Raw genomic sequence first — 18697 nt, 5'->3', positions numbered from 1 at the left:
AGACATTTCATTTTGCAGTTGAAGAGGCTTCCCTGGTGAGGACTGAACAGCACCGGGTTGCCACGGTTCCAGTTGTTTGTTCTGAATGGGCAAGGCTCAGCTGAATGATCAGCCTCACCGCAGGCACATCGGGATAACAGGCTTATAACGGAAACGACATTACCTCCATCGCTCGGGCCTTCGGTGGGAGACGACGGCGAGCTGTAAGGGATGAAATGACACTGGGCTGCATCTGCGTTTTCGGAGGCAGATGGATGGCCCCTCACACTCAACGGGGTCCCGCTACCTTCTCCCTCTCTGCTCCCCTCTAGGTGGCCGGCACGCAGGTCACAGCACAGTGCTCTTGCCCAGGGGGAGCCGAGGAACTGGCTGGGTGCTCCATCTCGAGGGGCCGCCGATAACACACCTGAACACCAAGGAGAGGAGTTTTACAGATTAACAATTCTTACCATATTACAATAATTCAGTGCCATGCGCTGTCCTCCAGCTGCCTCACACAATGGAAAGGAAAAGGACAACTGCTTGTTGTCATACCCTCTGGTCTACAAGTAAAAATAGGCTCAAATAAGTTTCAAAGTAATGAGAAGTAATTCGGTCCATGACCTTGGAGGCTCTCAGATTATTATGAATTTCCTCACTTTAACACTGCAGACCTCATTGGCATGAGCACTGAATAGCAGTCCTGTTCCTCCAGCGTTTACCTGCAAGCCATAGAATGTTCAAGGATGCAGGCAACACATTGTTAACTGACAAAACACAAGAGAGGCTTTTATTCAGAATCAATATGCACACACTGTACTTCTATGCAAACAGTGTGCCGCAGATTTCATAATACACCTGCATGTTTACGGAAGATTATAACTATTCACATGCAGAGAATAAAATTAAATGATGCCGAAATTAGTGATCACGTTGTCTGTCCTAGTGTATGTATAAAATTTAAGTTTCTGTCACAGAAGTCTCTCAGAGATTGCAGCTTTCAGCACGCACGTGTGTCTTTGTGTCTTTGTGTTTGCAGCCGAACTGGAAGTGGGCGTTAGGGGGGGGGGGGGGGGGGGGGGGGGTATGGATGAAAACCCTGGGATGAATGAATGGCAGAACAGGAGTAGGTGGGTTTTGGAGGGAAATGTGATCGTTTGTTAGAGCCTGCGGCAGTCAACACTCCCCCCCCCCACCCCCCCCCCCCCCCCCCCCCCCCCCCCAACCCATCCAAGGAGCCAGACCCCCGCAGCCTCCTCCAGAGTGTGATTCACCCTCACCAGCATTCCCTCTAATGCAGGATTAGAGCAAGGCTATAAGGGAGACGCCAGGAGACCTGTTCTCCAACACTGTGCCCCAATGAGCTCACCGTGGTGGTGCTGCACTGTACATGTTTCATGGGTGAGCTTTATAAGTTTACACAGAGGCAATATCTTTTTCAGTGTTTCCAGCTCAATAACAAAGGTCCACCGAGGGCAGGAGAGTTATGAGAAGGCACTGTTCTTGGGGTTCTCTAAAATGTAGGATTACAGTCATGTCCATCAGGGAAGGGCTGATAATAAAGGGAAGGTACAGCCCAAAAGACAACCAGGATCCAATTTAAATGCTCCATATCACACAGACAACAACATAATCTGCTACCTCTGAAATAAAAAATGGATAAAATTTTGATTTATTTTGATGTATGTTTTTTTCATTTGAAACCATACCAATGCATGCATTTCCCATACTCTCCCATATTGAGAGGAGGAGGAACAGGCAAATTCGGCAAAGCACTGCAACTTGATTGATAATCACTGCATTACAAGCTATAGGAACGAAAAAACAGCCACTTAAAAACAATAGATGCTTGGCAGGCACAAACTGATAACGGCTCTTGGAGAGGCCCAGAAGCAACGCTTTAGGTTCTGAGGAACCAGAAACACCTACCATGTGAAGCCAGGATGATACAGAGAAGAAACGTCCCCATTCCAGAAAATGGCCTGAAGAGAAGAGAGAATGTTAAACTTCTGGTGTACACACGACATCTTTGCTTGCAGGAAAACAGAAGAGTGATTATTTTTATGGATTTAGTCATCAGATATACTGACTAATGTAAACTACGGGCCCATTTCATCTGTGGGCATTCATGTGAGGCAAGACATCAGGGTGTAATTCGGTTTGATGTAAAATGGTCTCTTGTGTGTTTCTTGTTTCTTTGTCTGTTATACATTTCCGTCAGTAGTCAGCTTTTATGAAACTGTGCATGACTTGTTTTTATGCATTGCCTTCATTAAAACAGTGACTTAAATGGCAGTGTCCATGGGAATATCCAAGAAGAAAAATTATTCATGCAAAATATTATTCACGTACATGCCCTCGCACATAAGATGATATTGTACCATCTTCATGATCAAAAGTGTATTTTCCCAAGCTGCTATGAAGTTGTCTTAAAAGTAGTACTTACATCATTTCATATGTAACAGAGCATGACCCATCCAGTTGTTATGGTATAGCTAACCAAGACAAATGCAGAGGGAGAAATATATCAGAAAGAAAGCAATTCTGATACAGACACTACAATAATTCAAGAATGGGGGATAGCATTTATTCATTAAAAGTAACAACTCATATATAGAGTTCATTAAAAGTCACTTTCATGCTTGAATGATTTCTGCAATGCTGATAATATTACCATTTATTTTGTTCGCATTGGGCTCCATCATAAATGAAAAAAAAAATACATTCAGTATTTTTTTCTTTCATTCTTAATTCAACTGGTTAATAACTTCATTCAAACTGATTTGTTGACTGTAGACTGTGCATGTTGGATATTTGTTTGAATTTTTCCAAGAAAATTACAGTACAAGTAAGCATGTTTGTCACAATAACAAAGTTACCATCTTATCCAGCACATACATAGAAATACACAAATAAAACAATGTATTCCTTAAAACAACACATTCCTTTATTCCTTTGCCAGGAAGACATTATATACATTTACATTAGTTAGCAACATTAAGCCATATCCTTAATATCTTTTGTGTTTCATGAATGACACACATTAGATCCAAAACTGAAACATTTATGCTTCCAATAAACAAAATAATGTAGGTAAAATTTAGAGCAAAGCACTACCCTTACAGCCTTGTTGCTTTCCTTTTATCAAGACTATAAATCCCAGCATGCACCCTGATACCATGAACAGATGCCAACAACAATCTGGAGCCACTGCACCTGAATCAATTGCATAAATTAAGGTTATATAAAATAGTAATCAAAATAGTGATAAGGCATGAGTGCCAGGCAAGTGGCTACTCACACCTGTGGAGCATTTTCCAGGAAGGCCCTTACCAACACATAAAAAACATTTCCTATTGATCATGTATCACATATCAAAACAAGCCAAATTGTACTCTCCAGGTGACAAAAACAAAGTATCTGATTGTTACCCAGTGGCTAAATGAACAGCAGTGTCATGAATGTGAATCACGCAAATGTCCATATGAATAAATGGATAACTTTCTGTCCAGATACCTCACTGATACACTCAGAGGGCTGAAGTGCAACACAGGTGGTTAACTGACTGCGAGTCAACCCATTCAGAAGTTATGTGGTCTTATGCACAGTACCAAGGTTACAGTGACATCCCTTTTATTCACTCTAGAATTTATATTCTCTGGCTTCATATAAGCATTTACTGATCAAATGAATGAATGAATCACTACACCTGAGGAACATGAGCCAACATCTGCTCAAGAAAGAACATGTTCATCTCATCTGCAAAGAAATTTCCATTCCATACTTCTTCAAAACAGACACAGATCATCATCCATGAAGAAGGCAGCCAAATCAAAGCCAAGTAAAAATTCCAAGTAATACTAGTCTATTCCCCTTTTTCCTCCAGCAAAAAAACGGAGCATTTAGGAGAGCTGACTATGGATCAACATTTCGGTATGTTAACCAGTTGAAGCTTGACAGAAGCTTCAAGACTATCTTGAATGTGATGTCACTATAATTATATCATGACTGTTAAAAACCGTTAGCAGGCACCGTTTTACTAATAAAATACAGACCACAAGTATTCAGAGAACGCATTACCACATATTTGAGGGATGATGCCTCCAACCATTGGAAATGTGAAATAAGTATTTTGGGATACACCGCATCACATGCACACACATGCACAAAGAAACAACCAAAAAGGAAAATACATTGAAAAGATAAAGAAATGTAGGAATGTTTAAAGCTAATTTAATAGTGATTTTTTTCAATTACTAATATCCTGGCTTCACAGAAACACAATTATGAACAAGTTGTTCGTGCGATGCGAAGCGTCTCGCTATGAAAAAAAAAAAATAAATCTCGAGTCATTCATACAGCCCGGTTCCTTCTCCAGCTGCGCTCATTCTTGCAAAATTTAAGAAAGTAACTGTCTGAACACAATATTTCTAAATAATTCTTTCTTACCTAGAACAGTTTTTTCCTCGAATCGTTTGTGACTGCCCGGCTCCAGAGGCACGGACAGCTGCAGCCCTTGAAGAAACTGAATGGGGAAACAAGCGTGTCAGGGGGGAGGACTGAGCGCAGGGCGGACCGAACCAATATCGTCACACTTCTGCCGTCGAGTCGTGGAGGAAACATCTCCTGTGTGGAAGTGCTTCACTCAGGAATTTGAACGACCCTCAGCTCCTATCGATAGTTTTAATTATTTAGTCTTTCCTAGAAAGTAATACAGATGATCGAGGCATTTTAGCGTCAGCCAAGATACGCACAAGATTTAGTCCTCATCTACTTCAAAAAAGTGACAAGAGTTTATTTTTCACGTTTTGTAAGTTCTTCATCAAACCGAGGTCAGGCTGATATAAACAGTGAATTTACTCCAGGTATTTGCAATGCGAATGGTACTCACCCTTAAGGATATCCACAGGCACCTGGCAATTTCACCTCAACATTTCTTTCTAATACCTTGAATAGGTTCATATTAATATCAGAAACAACTGCCATTAAACACAACAGTTAAGAATTTAAGTGGATGAATGACAAAGATGGGCTTTCTCTCAGAGTATTGCAGGATCACCAGTGTTCCAGCGCATCATCTGGATTACATCATCATGATGACTTCATTGCATGAGCAAACATTCCAGGCCAGGGGGCACGGTGAAGGATTACTGTTATAGTTGAAATACCCTGCAGGAGCCAACAAGCATATCACCATTCTACAGTGAAGTTACTTATAACCTGTCATTTGTAAGGTAAAACCAGACAAAATATGTAGATAGCCACCACGACTATAAATGAGATACATATTTTTCTTTTGATTACTTCTATGCATATTGAGCAGAGCACAGCCTTTTGTGAAGTAGACCTATTGAAAATGAAAAAGGCTGGCTGAGGCAGCCCACATTCATTATAATTTCATAGAAAGACAAATTGCTGTACTCATGGGCATCATTGTTGCTGCATGTCTCCAGTCAAGACTGGTATTGACTAATGATTCTGTGTTCACCCCTGTGTCTGCCTAAGCATGCTTGACCAAATGCTTGCTTATGGGAGAGAAAATACAGCATGTCTATATAATTGTTCATTGAGGAAGGTATTCTGCCATGTTCCTTCCCTGATTTTAATGCGAGATGTGCATTGAAATGCCCTGTTATAGACAAGGTTCTTCCTATCAATAAAGAGACACCTTTTATTTGAATTTCTTGAGGCCCAACAAGTGAGACACATCATCCAGATTAAGAGTGTGCAGCTGTTTGGGAAAAAATCAAAAAGTAGGTATCACGGGAATGACAAGTATGCCCTTTCAATTCTTCAATTCAAATTCTTCATCTCACTACAGCATTTAAAGATGTATCAAAAAACCTAGAATTTATGGCTTAAGTGACAGGCAGCAGGGAAAATTGTTTCAAAATGTCCTCAAAGACAAAATATGCATTTTGTTCACGTAAATAAAAGCATATGCCCAGCTATCTTTTAGCACCAAAGGGAACATCAGTGAGTCAGAGTTTAAATGCATGGCACGGACAATTGACTGTATTATTTAATTTCAGCACTGGAGCTCCAGGTACCACTTCAAAATCACTTTACCGGGACACCTCAAAGGTTTGGTGAAGTCAAAGTACAAATGAGTTAGCCTTCAGCTAGATCAAAGCAAGCTCAATGTGAATGGCATGGGACCACTTTCACTCTCCAGGATAAGAGAGGAGTAAATGTTAAGATGATAGCATGTTTTTATTCCTTTCTGCTCCATCTCACTTGCAGCACAATTGTCTAGCAGTGATCACCGTAATGGTTTCCTGCAATAGTGTTTATGACAACACTGACAAATTCTGATTATTTACTTTTCGAGTACAACAATGACACAAATCAATATTTCGCTCTTTGATGATTATGAGAATGTGTAAACATCAATTGTTTGTATGGTTGGCAGGTATTCAATGAATTTTCCTGGTGCACACACACAGCAGTAAGATGTCACAGCAACACGTGTTGCTGCATAACTTAATTTACATTACATTATTATCATTTAGCAGATGCTCTCATCCAGAGTGGCATACATAGCTTACAGTTTTTACATGTTATCCATTTGTACAACTGGATATTTACTGAAGCAACTATGGGTTAAGTACCTTGCCCAAGGGTACAATACCAGTGCCCCAGTGGGGAATTTAACCAGCAACCTTTTGGTTACAAGCCCTGCTCCTTATCATTATGCTACACTGCTGCCCCTAGCCAAGTAAAAATTCAAGTAATTTGTCTTCAGCTTGCTTGTCCCAAAGGGTGCAACACAGAATTCTTGTACTTTAACTGATATTGCTGTTCTATGATAAAGCTATTACTCTCCAAGGCACTGAGAAAAGTCCTTGTAATGAGGACATTTGCTATGAACCTGCAGAAAGCTGGCGCACATGCAGGGTTCACGTGCAGACACGAGGAGCTAGCTATGCCTACTGAGACTCTCTGCCCACAAATTACCGAGGTGTAAACTGTCAGGTGCTGATTAATGACTCCTCGCTGAGTCAGTGAGAGGGGGACAAGGTGGTCTCTGTCACTGTGGGGAGGTGAGCGGCGTGGGCGGCAGTGTTTAATAGCGAGTGGGACATTTCCATTGCAGGCCTGTTTTATGTTCCAGTGGAAGGGTATCGCAGGACAGAAACCTTTCAAGCCTGTGGGTGTGTGCGTGTTTACGCAGAGAGCTGCTGTCTTTGCTGGGTGGGAAGACGTCATAAGAGAGACTGCAGAAAGGCAGTAGAAGTACCCTTGAACATGTGGCACTGGAGAAATACACTTTAACCACAAGACTGAAGAATTACATTTATACTGCAGAAGGATGCTTACCACACAATAACTACAGAAGAACACCAGGTACAGAAAATGTCTTGAAAACATTTAATACACAACTTATATCAAGCAGGGTTACATATTGTGTTGTAATTCATAGATTAAATGCACTGTGCATGTACAGACATAAACAAATGGCATCAATGCATGGCTTGGATAACTTACAGTTATCAGCTCTTACACCTCCATCTTAATGAGCCATGCAGTAGTGCTCAAGTACTCCTGCAACATCCTGATCAAGCTTCTGATCCACATGCTACCACTGTGTCTTCAGCATGTCTGTCATGGGGTAAGCGCTATACACACAACATTGTACTGGAACTTTGGATCTACTGTATGTTTCAGTGCTTGTGTTGGTTAGGTTTTCATGTCCAGACAAAGCAGTCAATCTTCTTTAGCCTTTGGTAACCTTATTTGTGAAAGGCTGATCTCAGATCTGGAATATCTTCAGTGTTGTCCCTTAGTTATAAGTCAGAGTGTGTATTTATGACATCATACATCACGCCAAGTAGGAAAGAGTCATAAGGATAAGGCTGAGTCAGTGAGAACAAAAGAAGCCCCTGGGAGGACAGCATCCATTGGCTGTTGTATTTAAAATAAGCCTGGCATCCACCAGGGAATGGAACCACTCTGCAGGCACATAGCTCCCTTTCACCACCACTCCCCTGGTTCTGTTACAGATGGATGGATGACATCATTCACAAGCGATGTCATTGTCTCAGGAGATCAGTCTCGTGGCACTCCGATGAAATATTCAACATGGCTTTCCTCATCGTTACATCACTACTCGTTGGCACTTTTAAACAGCGAGGGAAATAATCTACGCTACTGATGAAAGTGTCGTCTGTCATGAATATGTTAATTGAGGCACGTTGATTTATATGTCTGTGACCAATGGCTCCGTCTCTCTGTTGTATTGTGTAAACAGTGATCATTGCCCAAGGAAATAAAAGGCCCCTTCTCTTTATTCCAGCCAAGATGTCTAACGGGCCTGTTTACATGGTGCAGAGGACAAAAGGAAATTTATTGGCTTTGATGGCTGCGGGTTTTCCCTAGCATACAGGAGCCTGAGCATATGCACCAATAAGTCTTGAAATGGGAGCAGTTTTTCTATCTGGTCTGAAAGATCTAATCATGGGGTGTGGGAGATTTACTGTCCCTCTGATGAGAGCAGCGCTATCCAGAAGGGGGAGCAGAACATGGCTCATTTCACCCACACTGATCCCAGAGCATTTCCCTGCTGGAGTCAAGCGCTCGCCACAGCCTAAAAAGATCTCTCGTAAACTAATTTCCTCCCCACCCCCACCCCGTCCCCCCTTCTCTCCCTCAATTCTCTCACACTGGTGACTTGAAAGCAGTGGAAAGGTCAGATTGGAGATTTAGCTCTTTAATTTTAGAAATTAAATGATATTCTCTTGATTAGTTTCCAGCAGCCTTTGGCCCAGTTTAGACACCTTGCCAATTAGCCCCACAGACCCATTACCGTGAGGATAATGAATTGGCAATCATTAAGCTGTTTAGTGTGGCAACCCAGGTGTAACTCCAAGAAGCTGTTTGTATTCAAGCCTTGATGCAGAAAATGACTGTGCATTAAAGCTTCTTGTGGTACGCTGACGGAAAAAGGGCCAGCATCTGCTCAGTCTTGTCTGCTTATTGTCCTTGGCATTGTGGAAAGGCTGTTTTCTCTTTTCTCAAAATGACTCAGAGTTGGCTGTTGCCTTATGTTTGTGGAGCTTCATTTGTGTGTTCAGGCTCTGTCTACTTGTTTTATATTCTTTGGCCCTGCGCCTCTTCATCCATCCATTAACAGATATGTTCTTTACCTGCTGTATATAAACTAGATAATGATTATTCACTGAGGCAAAAAATCGAATCTTCCCACATTCTGCTCAGGGCACACAAAAATGCCATGAAACACAAACCCAAACTAAATTCATGATCCAAAACTATCTTTTGTCAATAATCTTATTTTCCTGGATGCATTACATACTTTTAATACTTCTTACAAAGCACCTTTCGAGATTATAGTCATAATACCCATTCTGTGGGTGTACATACAGTAAAATGTTCTTTGGGTGCATTATAGAAGGATAATAGGAACTGAAGAAGTGGTAAGGAGATCTGTTTATTTGTATTTATTATTCATTTTTAGTTTTAAAACACAGACCTAAATCAAACAACACCATTTATGACCAAAGTTTAAGCAGTTAAATCTTAGAGAGATCATTAACTGAACTGGAATGAGGATATTTTAAAATGTCGATAAGTAAGATACAGAACATCCTGTCAAATGGCAGCGTATAAGAACGTTGCACATATAAAGGGGTTGCTTTTCAGAAGAACAGATATGTAATGTGCATACCTCCTTTATAAAAACAGACCATTGGCACCTCCAGAAAGTACAACAGAAATGATAACTGCACAGCTTACATAGCGAGTATTAACACATCTCCAGTACTTTGCAAAGACAGCCGTTACTAATGGAGTCAACAGGGCTCATTAATGAGGGGCCTCTTTGTTGGTGTACAAGGAGCTGCCAGTCAACAAAGGCACTGATTGTTCTAGTTTCTGAGTGCACGTCTCTGGTCCAAGAAAACCACACCGTTTTGGCATGGCAGCTGGCAGGCCTGAGAAACCGCACATCTTTTGGCATGTCAGCTGGCAGGCATCTGCCCTGGTCAGCCAGCCAGAGAACTGATCCTGAGACTAAATTCGTCATTGCCGCCAGAATTACTGATGGAGCAAAATCCGGTGGAAATGACCGGAGGTGAGCCGAGAGTTCAGGTTACTCATATGTAAACACCAAATGGTGACAATTGTTAAGTGAAAACATTATCACACCAGATAATTAGGGTTATCCAAGTGCTATTCCCTGTATCTGGGGGTGAAAGCAGAGCTTCAGTGAGTGGACTTAGTGTGGAGGTGGCATATCTCTGTTAACAGAGACAAATAGGCTGTGGTCATGTCAAGGAGAACCTTCACCTTTCCCCTAAAATCAAATTGTTAAATTGTTGCTTGTTGAATGTATACGGACTGTTATCTTCCATTTCCAACATTGTAAATAACTGACCTCACTCACTGTAACGGAGTGCATGTCCATTACATGAACTTAGGTTTACATTTACATTTACATTTATTTATTTAGCAGACGCTTTTATCCAAAGTGAGGTTAACTAGGTTAACTTAGGTTAACTAAGCAGAAGGGCAAACATATCATGGTACCATCTACCATCTCCATTGTATTTCACCGGCTCTTTTGTTTGCCTCCTCCCAAAAGACACCCAAACCACCGACTGTATAAATCAAGAAGGACAGGTGGAATGTCTTAACATGCAGGGTGGCCAACTGAATGTTTAAGCATTTCTAATCTTGGACAATATTTTTGTCAATTGCACCTCTTTTTTTTTAATCAAAGAAATGTTTGTGGTTCGGGGGGAAACAGGGCCTGCCTGAGCATCCAAGGGCACCAGCAGGATGGACTCCATCAGCCAAATGACCTGAGGACTGGGGGCTGATGGGACTTGTAGGTTTGGGAGAGAGCAGACAAATGGGGCTGACCAACATGAGAGGTGACTGTAGGGGAGTTTCCAGTGATTGCCGGTTAATCTTTTATGATTTAATTGTATTGGTTTATAAAGAGCAAAAATATCCAGGAAACAATTTTGATGTGACAGAGTGATATTTGTAAGCCAGTATTTATTGGATTATGGCTTTTGTTGAGTAACTTGATTTATTTTGTTCTGAGTAGTTCAGTCCAAGATGGCTGATTGCCTTTATAAGAGCAACACTCAGTCAGTAGGGGGGGCTGGCAAAGAGTATAGAGAGAATCACAGCATAGTTGATGTGTTCTCTTTTGGCCTGCTTAGGCAATTGTTGTTTGCATTTTGTTTGTTTGTGTTATACTTTTTTTTCTTTTTTTTTCCTTTCATGGTTAATTTAGTGTTATTCATTGTTGTTACTTACACTAGTCACGGCTTGGGTGAAATAAACCACCATCACCTCATCCAACCTTTTGACCTCATCAGTTCTTTTTAATGCCTCTCGGTCATCCCACGACACTCATCAATTCCATTTTATACAGGATAAGTTATTTGGCAAGTGATAATTGTTTTTGTCTATGTGAATCAGCCCATTGGTTAACAAGCCACACCAGCCTAAATACAGTGGCATGCAAAAGTTTGGGCACCCCTGGTCAAAATTTCTGTTACTGTGAATAGCTAAGTGAGTAAAAGATGACCAGATTTCCAAAAGACATAAAGTTAAAGATGACACATTTCTTTAATGTTTTAAGCAAGCTTACTTTTTTACTTCCATCTTTTACAGTTTCAAAATAACAAAAAAGGAAAAGGGCCCGAAGCAAAAGTTTGGGCACCCTGCATGGTCAGTACTTAGTAACACCCCCTTTGGCAAGTATCACAGCTTGTAAATGCTTTTTGTAGGTTTTGAGTCTTTCAGTTCTTGTTTGGGGGATTTTCGCCCATTCTTCCTTGCAAAAGGCTTCTACTTCTGTGAGATTCTTGGGCTGTCTTGCATGCACTGCTCATGAGGTCTATCCACAGATTTTCAATGATGTTAAGGTAGGTTGACTGTGAGAACCATGGCAAAACCTTCAGCTTGCACCTCTTGAGGTAGTCCATTGTGGATTTTGAGGTGTGTTTAGGATGATTATCCTGTTGCAGAAGCCATCCTCTCTTCATCTTCAGCTTTTTTACAGATGGTGTGATGTTTGCTTCCAGAATTTGCTGGTTTTTAGCTGAATCCATTCTTCCCTCTACCAGTGAAATGTTCCCTGTGCCACTGGCTGCAACACAAGCCCAAAGCATGATCGATCCACCCCCGTGCTTAACAGCTGGAGAGGTGTTGTTTTCATGATTCTGCACCCTTTTTTCTCCAAACATACCTTAGCTCATTGCGGCCAAAAAGTTCTATTTTAACTTCATCAGTCCACAGGACTTGTTTCCAAAATGCATCAGGCTTCTGTCAGTGAATTTTGTGGTGAGGTCACAGGAAAGGTTTTCTTCTGATGACTCTTCCATGAAGGTCATTTTTGTGCAGGTGTCGCTGCACAGTAGAACAGTGCACAACCACTCCAGAGTCTGCTAAATCTTCCTGAAGGTCTTTTGCAGTCAAACGTGGTTTTGATTTGCCTTTCTAGCAATCCTACAAGCAGTTCTCTCTGAAAATTTTCTTGGTCTTCCAGACCTCAACTTGACTTCCACCGTTCCTGTTAACTGCCATTTCTTAATTACATGAACTCAGGAAACGGCTACCTGAAAACGCTCTGCTATCTTCTCATAGCCTTCTCCTGCTTTGCATTTTAATTATTTTAATTTTCAGAGTGCTAGGCAGCTGCTTAGAGGAGCCCATGGCTGCTTATTGTTGGGACAAGGTTTGAGGAGTCAGAGTATTTATAAAGCTTTGAAATTTGCATCACCTGACCTTTCTTAGCGATGATTGTGAACAAGCCATAGCCCTAACAAGCTAATTAAGTTCTGAGACCTTGGTAAAAGTTATCTGAGAGCTCAAATCTCTTGGGGTGCCCAAACATTTGCATGGTGCTCCTTTCCCTTTTTTCCACTCTAAAATTGTACAAAAATAATACACTAATCTTGCTTAAAATGTTGAAAAGAATGTTTCATCTTTAACTCTATGTCTTTTGGAGATCAGTTCATCTTCTACTCACTTAACTATTCACAGTAACAGAAATTTTGACCAGGGGTGCCCAAGCTTTTGCATGCCACTGTAAACGCCTATTAAATATGGGTGTGTGGCTAGAGAGCAAGAGGCTCATTTTGTTTCTGCTAACGTTTTTTCTCAGCCTGGTTCCTTTGATTTTTAAAACAATTTTTTGGAACTTTTGCTCTTTCTGCTCATTTTTGTGAGAAGTGTTAGCCAGCTTCACCGCAGGTCAGCATCCTTTGATCTGTGCACTTACTGGTAGTGATGGGAATAACAGCTCTTTGAAGGGATCTTATGGCTCCGTTCCTTTCCGAGAGCCGTTCAAAAGAACGGCTCATCGTTCTTTTTTTTTTTCTAGGGTGCGGGGTTTATTAGGTTTACCTGCGAAATAATCATATATCATTATATGATAGGGTAAGATGATAGGGTAAGAGGAAACGGTGGATAAAAGCATCTGCTAAATAAATAAATGTAAATGTAAGATTTGGATCAGAACTCGTATTGCCAACCGCCATGAAACAATCAGGGAAAAAAAAAACCACCCTCACTCTCTTCCTGTGCGAAGATTAAACCAGCAACCATTTGGTTGCGACCCCTGCTCCTTAACCACTATGCTACACTGAATGGAATTAGAGCAGGTGGTGAAATTTGGTGCAACAATAAAAAGAATGGCTCTCAAGTATGACTCAGATCCCTTCGCTCGTACCAAAGAGCCATTCAAAAGACTGAGATCGGTTGTGAATGTTACATCACTACTCACTGCACTCTCACCAACATCACCATGAAAATACCAATGTGAATTTTCTCAATTCTGAGCTCTGTGTGCAGTCTTAAAACTCACTTATGCAGGCCCCCTGAGCTCTGACCCTTTCCTCTTCCAACGCTGTGGTAAATGCTGGTAATTCTAAAGCTAATGGTGATTTAAGCATAGAGGATAAAAGCTCACTGGCGCCTTTGCAGCAGGGATAAACATGTGGTGGTGATACCAACTTCTGGTGGTAGAAACATGGTGGCTGTAAATTGGCGGTAATAGTTTATGGCTGTGTGCCCTCTTACAGCACTGCTCCCCTTATGGCAATGCTTCCTACAATAGCACTATATTTCAAGGAGGCATTGATGATAATTGCCTAATCTTATTGAAAACACTTGTTCAAGTCAATACATTACACAAGTTACCCTGGGTGAGAGTGCTTGCCAAATGAATAAATGTAAATATAAATATCATCCTCCATTCCCTTGAGCTCTCCCCATGGCCTCTCCCTCTAACCTCTCCTCCTTAGCTTTCCCCCTGAGCTCTGTCTTAACCCTCCCCCTGTCCTCTTCTTATCAGTTCTCCCCCTGAGCTGAGAAACCGGGTTGTTGTCGCACACCACCAGCAGCAGAGTGACGCACATGCGTCATTCTGTTTTATTGTTGTTTCAGTTAGCCATCCAGAAACAACATTAAGGTAATGATGGGGGTCTTTGTCATTTGGCAAGGACGATGCAGCAATGTGGCGTTCATGATCCTTTGCTTATAATCTCCCCTTTGTGACCAACAGCGGCTTGGACAAGCAAACATTTCTCCTTTTGTTTGCATTTTTTCAAAGAAGAGAGACAAAAAGGAGACATTAAAATCCACTGAGACATTAAATCTAATTACTGAGCCATTCAAAGAATCATGGATTGCCAGGCTAATGAGAATTTTTGGCGTTGCTTTTTTTCAAATATTTTCTGTTGAGTACCTTTGGGGAAAGGCCATATGGACAGGAAAGTTAAATTGAATCTGCAATAACTGAGAAAATCAAGAAAAACAAAAAAGAAAAATTCTCCATTTATCATGTCCAAGGGCAAGTATGAAACCTTTTACTGGTGACATTTTGAAAATAAAAAGTTGGAACTGATGCAGCACACAATTTGTCATTGGTATAACTAGAATTTAGTTAAATACTTAAAGTTTTGGCTCACAAGTCACTCAGTCAGCAAAGTGCTTACTTCAAGCACTGGCTGAGTGCTATGGCCTGGGTTCGACACCCGCTTTGTCATCGGCTGACAATGACCAGGAACCCACAGTGGCAGAGCAATTGGCTTCATTCCCCTGGATGGGGGTGGGAATGTCAGCGGAGTATCCTCATCTCACCACTACTCAGGCACCTGCGAGTTGCTCAGATGATGTCAACAGAGAAGGGCCTGCCTTCCATTTGGCACCCACTTCACTATGGTGCACTGTAGGACTTCAAGTGCAAAAAACAGCTGTTAGCTGTGCGCAGGTGTGTCAGGGAGTTGCATTCAATTCACTACAATGTTACATGATTGTAATGGTTTTTTTGGTGAGATAAGCCTAATGTACAACTGAGGAGAAAGGTTGTAAGAAGAAAAACTATAAAAGATTGAACTTCAAATAGAAAAGACCAACCAACCACCAATCAAAAGGACAAACTTAGGTTTTGTGTCAACATAACTGGCTGCTGAAATATTACAGGACATTGGCTGAGAATTGCTTTATGATGACTGACCAACAAGTACAGTGTTCCAGTTAATTAATATGTAACAGTGTGGAGTAAAGAGACAAATCAATGCACTTTCCCCAACCAGTGAAGAGAACCGTACATATACATAATGAAACTAGTGGTATTGCCTTATCAGCCTTTTGCACATATTCAGTTCTCTTCTTACATACTGTACTCGAGCTGATGACACTATCATCCCAATTGGTTATGATCACCCTTTAAATGTATAAATTACTATATAGGCAATATCCACCCACTGTCTTAACCCACTGTCTTAAATATAATGGCCAGTTTGAATCTACTTACAGTTGCAATTATGCAAACTCAGTCAAATTTTCCAGCCATCATTACTTTTTGAAAGTGTCTTGCCTTCCAACATCAATTTGAAGCTAAATGATTTTAACTTAAAGAACGTTACAGTCCTCATTATAGGAGTTGCACTAAAGGCAATGCTGAAGTATCAATGTGATATAAGTGATTCATTTTCAGTGGAGGAGGGCACAAGGCTGCAATATCCTTGTGGATATTGCACTGATGTGAATTACCACTACTCTACAGAGACACCTGGGTGTACCTAAATATCAGTATGAACTGAGAGGAGAATTTTTTAAGAGCAACATGATTATTACATATATGTAGCTAAATTTGTGTCAGGGCACTATAGGGTACAAATAATACCTAACACATATGGACAGTTTTTACTGTGTCTTATGCACCAAGAGGTAAATTAAGTAGCAGTTGAACAAATGTTAAGTAATGTATGCGCCAGTCATACTGAACACTTCCTTCCTTAAACCTCCCAGAGCAAAACGTATTGATAACTGCAGGTACGCACTCAGGCAAATAAAAGGCCTGATGAAGTTATATGTTTTAGTAGTACTAATTGACCATTAGAATAAATCAGCCTCCATTTTCCTGGAACCATCATGCAATCACAAGGCAGACCTCCAAAACAACAACAACAACAACAACAACTTCACTCATTGTCCTGGAGTCATTAGTGTTAATGTGACAGAAATGAGTGCTGTGCCCGTGGACCAAGTGCGTGACCCTTTCTTCCCACCAGCACTTTGCAGCCTGCGTGCCCCCAGAAAGCTCAGTGGTCACGCCGAAGCCGGGGGAGAGAACGGATACTCTTTTGCCACCTGCATCTAAATCAAGACCTCAGAACACTCTGTGCCTTTAGAGTCCGAAGAATCGCCGTGATGGGCTACAGAATTAGAACAGCGAACCCAAGCCGATTCACGAGTATGTCTCATTACTCCGTGGCCATCAAAAAGAGAGGGGTAACAGAGACTTTCTGCGTAAACAAGTGTCGCATCTTGAGCTTCATTAGATGCTGCAAGCGAAAAGCACAGCCAGCTCTAATGAACCTAATTCTGTTTTCAAGAGAAAAATGACATGTGTCTGCCAAAGCCTTGCCGTGGCTACGCTCTCAAGCACGGGGACGTGTTCAGTTGTAGTGCCCGTAGTCTGACTTTGAGAACACATGTGATTTAAAGCTATGAAATATTAAAGCCCATAATAATTCATTTTTGTTCCTCAGAAAAGTAGATTAGAGCAACTGCGAACTGCTGTTGGAAGGCGTGAAGCACAGCTGGATCGCATGATTTGACTGAAGCGTACATTCCTGCACGTGGCTGATGGAATGAAAACCACGTCGTTCACAGTCAGTTAGAGAACTCAGCACAGAAGTGACATCCAAATGGACGTGCTGCTCATTGCTGCCATTTGGCCAGAACTGCCTCGCTAGATTTCAAACACACCTGTTGGCACATCACAGACTTTGCTGCTGAATGCTGCTAGATAAAAAAACAGACAACTGCCAGGATTGCATCCAAAATCACAGGCAAACCTCCATCTTATATATAAAATGCATATAAAAATGTCAGCTTCTTACAATAAACAGAATATAAATAATAATATAATGGAACTGGGCAAAAGTAAGAAAACATCCAAAAATAATTTAAATTAACATTTAATGAAGCTTTGAGTGAGAGTAGAAGAATGCCTGTTTTTGGTATAAAAATCAGGGTCTCAATGATGATGAGAAAGTTGTTAGTCTGCCATGTCGCAAAATGATTCATGCAGCAAATGGTAAATGGCTTTTGCACATTGAAAAGAAATCCAGTCTCCCTGACTAATAGAAGAGGTTCTGTTATAGAAAACACACTCACACACATAAACACACCCACACATACTCACATTTTGCACATACACACACACACACACACACACACACACAGACACGCACACACACGCACACACACACCACATACACACACACACAATGTGTTCTAAGTTAAAAGAATGGGAGGAAACTGGCTGTCCCAAAAGAACTTTCTTTTTTGTTAGAGCTGCCAAGTACAAACCCAACACCAAAAGAGAAGATAAAATGTAGCACTGCATTATACCAGTACCGGGAGCCCTGCTGAGGCTTGTGTTCTTTCTTGTATACAAATTCGACATTTAAAAAAACTTTTCCTATCTGAGGGGGACCCAAAGCTCCATCTTCAGTTGTCACACTATCAGGTGCCACAGAACACCATTCCCCTTCTTTCTGCCCTAACATTCATACACAAACATTCATCTCTCTGAGGAGTGGGGAACAAAGTTATCATTCAGAAACACACAAGTCAGAAAAATCAGAACGAGAACGGTTCTCACGTTTCAACTGATAGCAATGTTGGCAAACTCACCAGTTCTTGGACAGGATACTCACATCACCGGGCGAGTTGGGGGGTTAGACTGGCAATCAAAGCCCCATTTGTGGTGCAGGCGAGTGCGTCTGGGTGTCAGGGGGCGATCGACTTGCAGACACTTTAGCTGCCGCCTGTGGTCTCCAGGCAAACATGTTACTATTCTGAGATCCCAGCCAGGAATACACACCAATCGTGTGCACCGTGCCCTGAGCTGAGAAAACACTGGTGTCTGTGTGTCCACTGCTCCTCAGAGGATGGGCATTGTAGACACGCCCCAGTGCCAACCAACCAGAAAACTTTCCCCCCTTTTCACAGTGGATCGGCTGGGAGTGCTGCTGGAAAAGAGGGCTGGGCAGAGCTCGGCCTGCCCCTCCACATGGCCCACACTGGAGACAGCCTTCATGAGGAACATCTGTTTGCAGGCTTGGAAGCTGCCAAGCCTGTTGGGTATTGCCGATTGCTCCCCCAACACTTTGGAGGGATATGCATTGACACCAGTCCAGACAGTGCAGAGACCCCAGGAAAA

General features: G+C 41.6%; 1 long non-coding RNA gene across 2 annotated transcripts; it reads right to left on the bottom strand.

Annotated features, from left to right (window-relative positions):
• Positions 1-182: 182 nt before the first annotated feature.
• Positions 183-18290, bottom strand: LOC118773823. Of its 2 annotated transcripts, none has more exons than XR_005004749.1 (4): positions 18169-18290; positions 2426-2474; positions 1909-1961; positions 183-406 (listed from the first exon to the last, which is right to left on the bottom strand). It is a non-coding gene; the product is annotated as an uncharacterized LOC118773823 (long non-coding RNA). The 2 variants fall into 2 exon arrangements; XR_005004750.1 differs by lacking the exon at positions 18169-18290 and adding an exon at positions 4429-4487.
• Positions 18291-18697: the final 407 nt, after the last annotated feature.

This window comes from Megalops cyprinoides, chromosome 2 (assembly GCF_013368585.1).
Source record: "Megalops cyprinoides isolate fMegCyp1 chromosome 2, fMegCyp1.pri, whole genome shotgun sequence".
Taxonomy (NCBI): Eukaryota; Metazoa; Chordata; class Actinopteri; order Elopiformes; family Megalopidae; genus Megalops; species Megalops cyprinoides.
The sequence above is the reverse complement of the archived record's forward strand: the minus strand, read 5'-3'. Positions and strand labels throughout refer to the sequence as shown.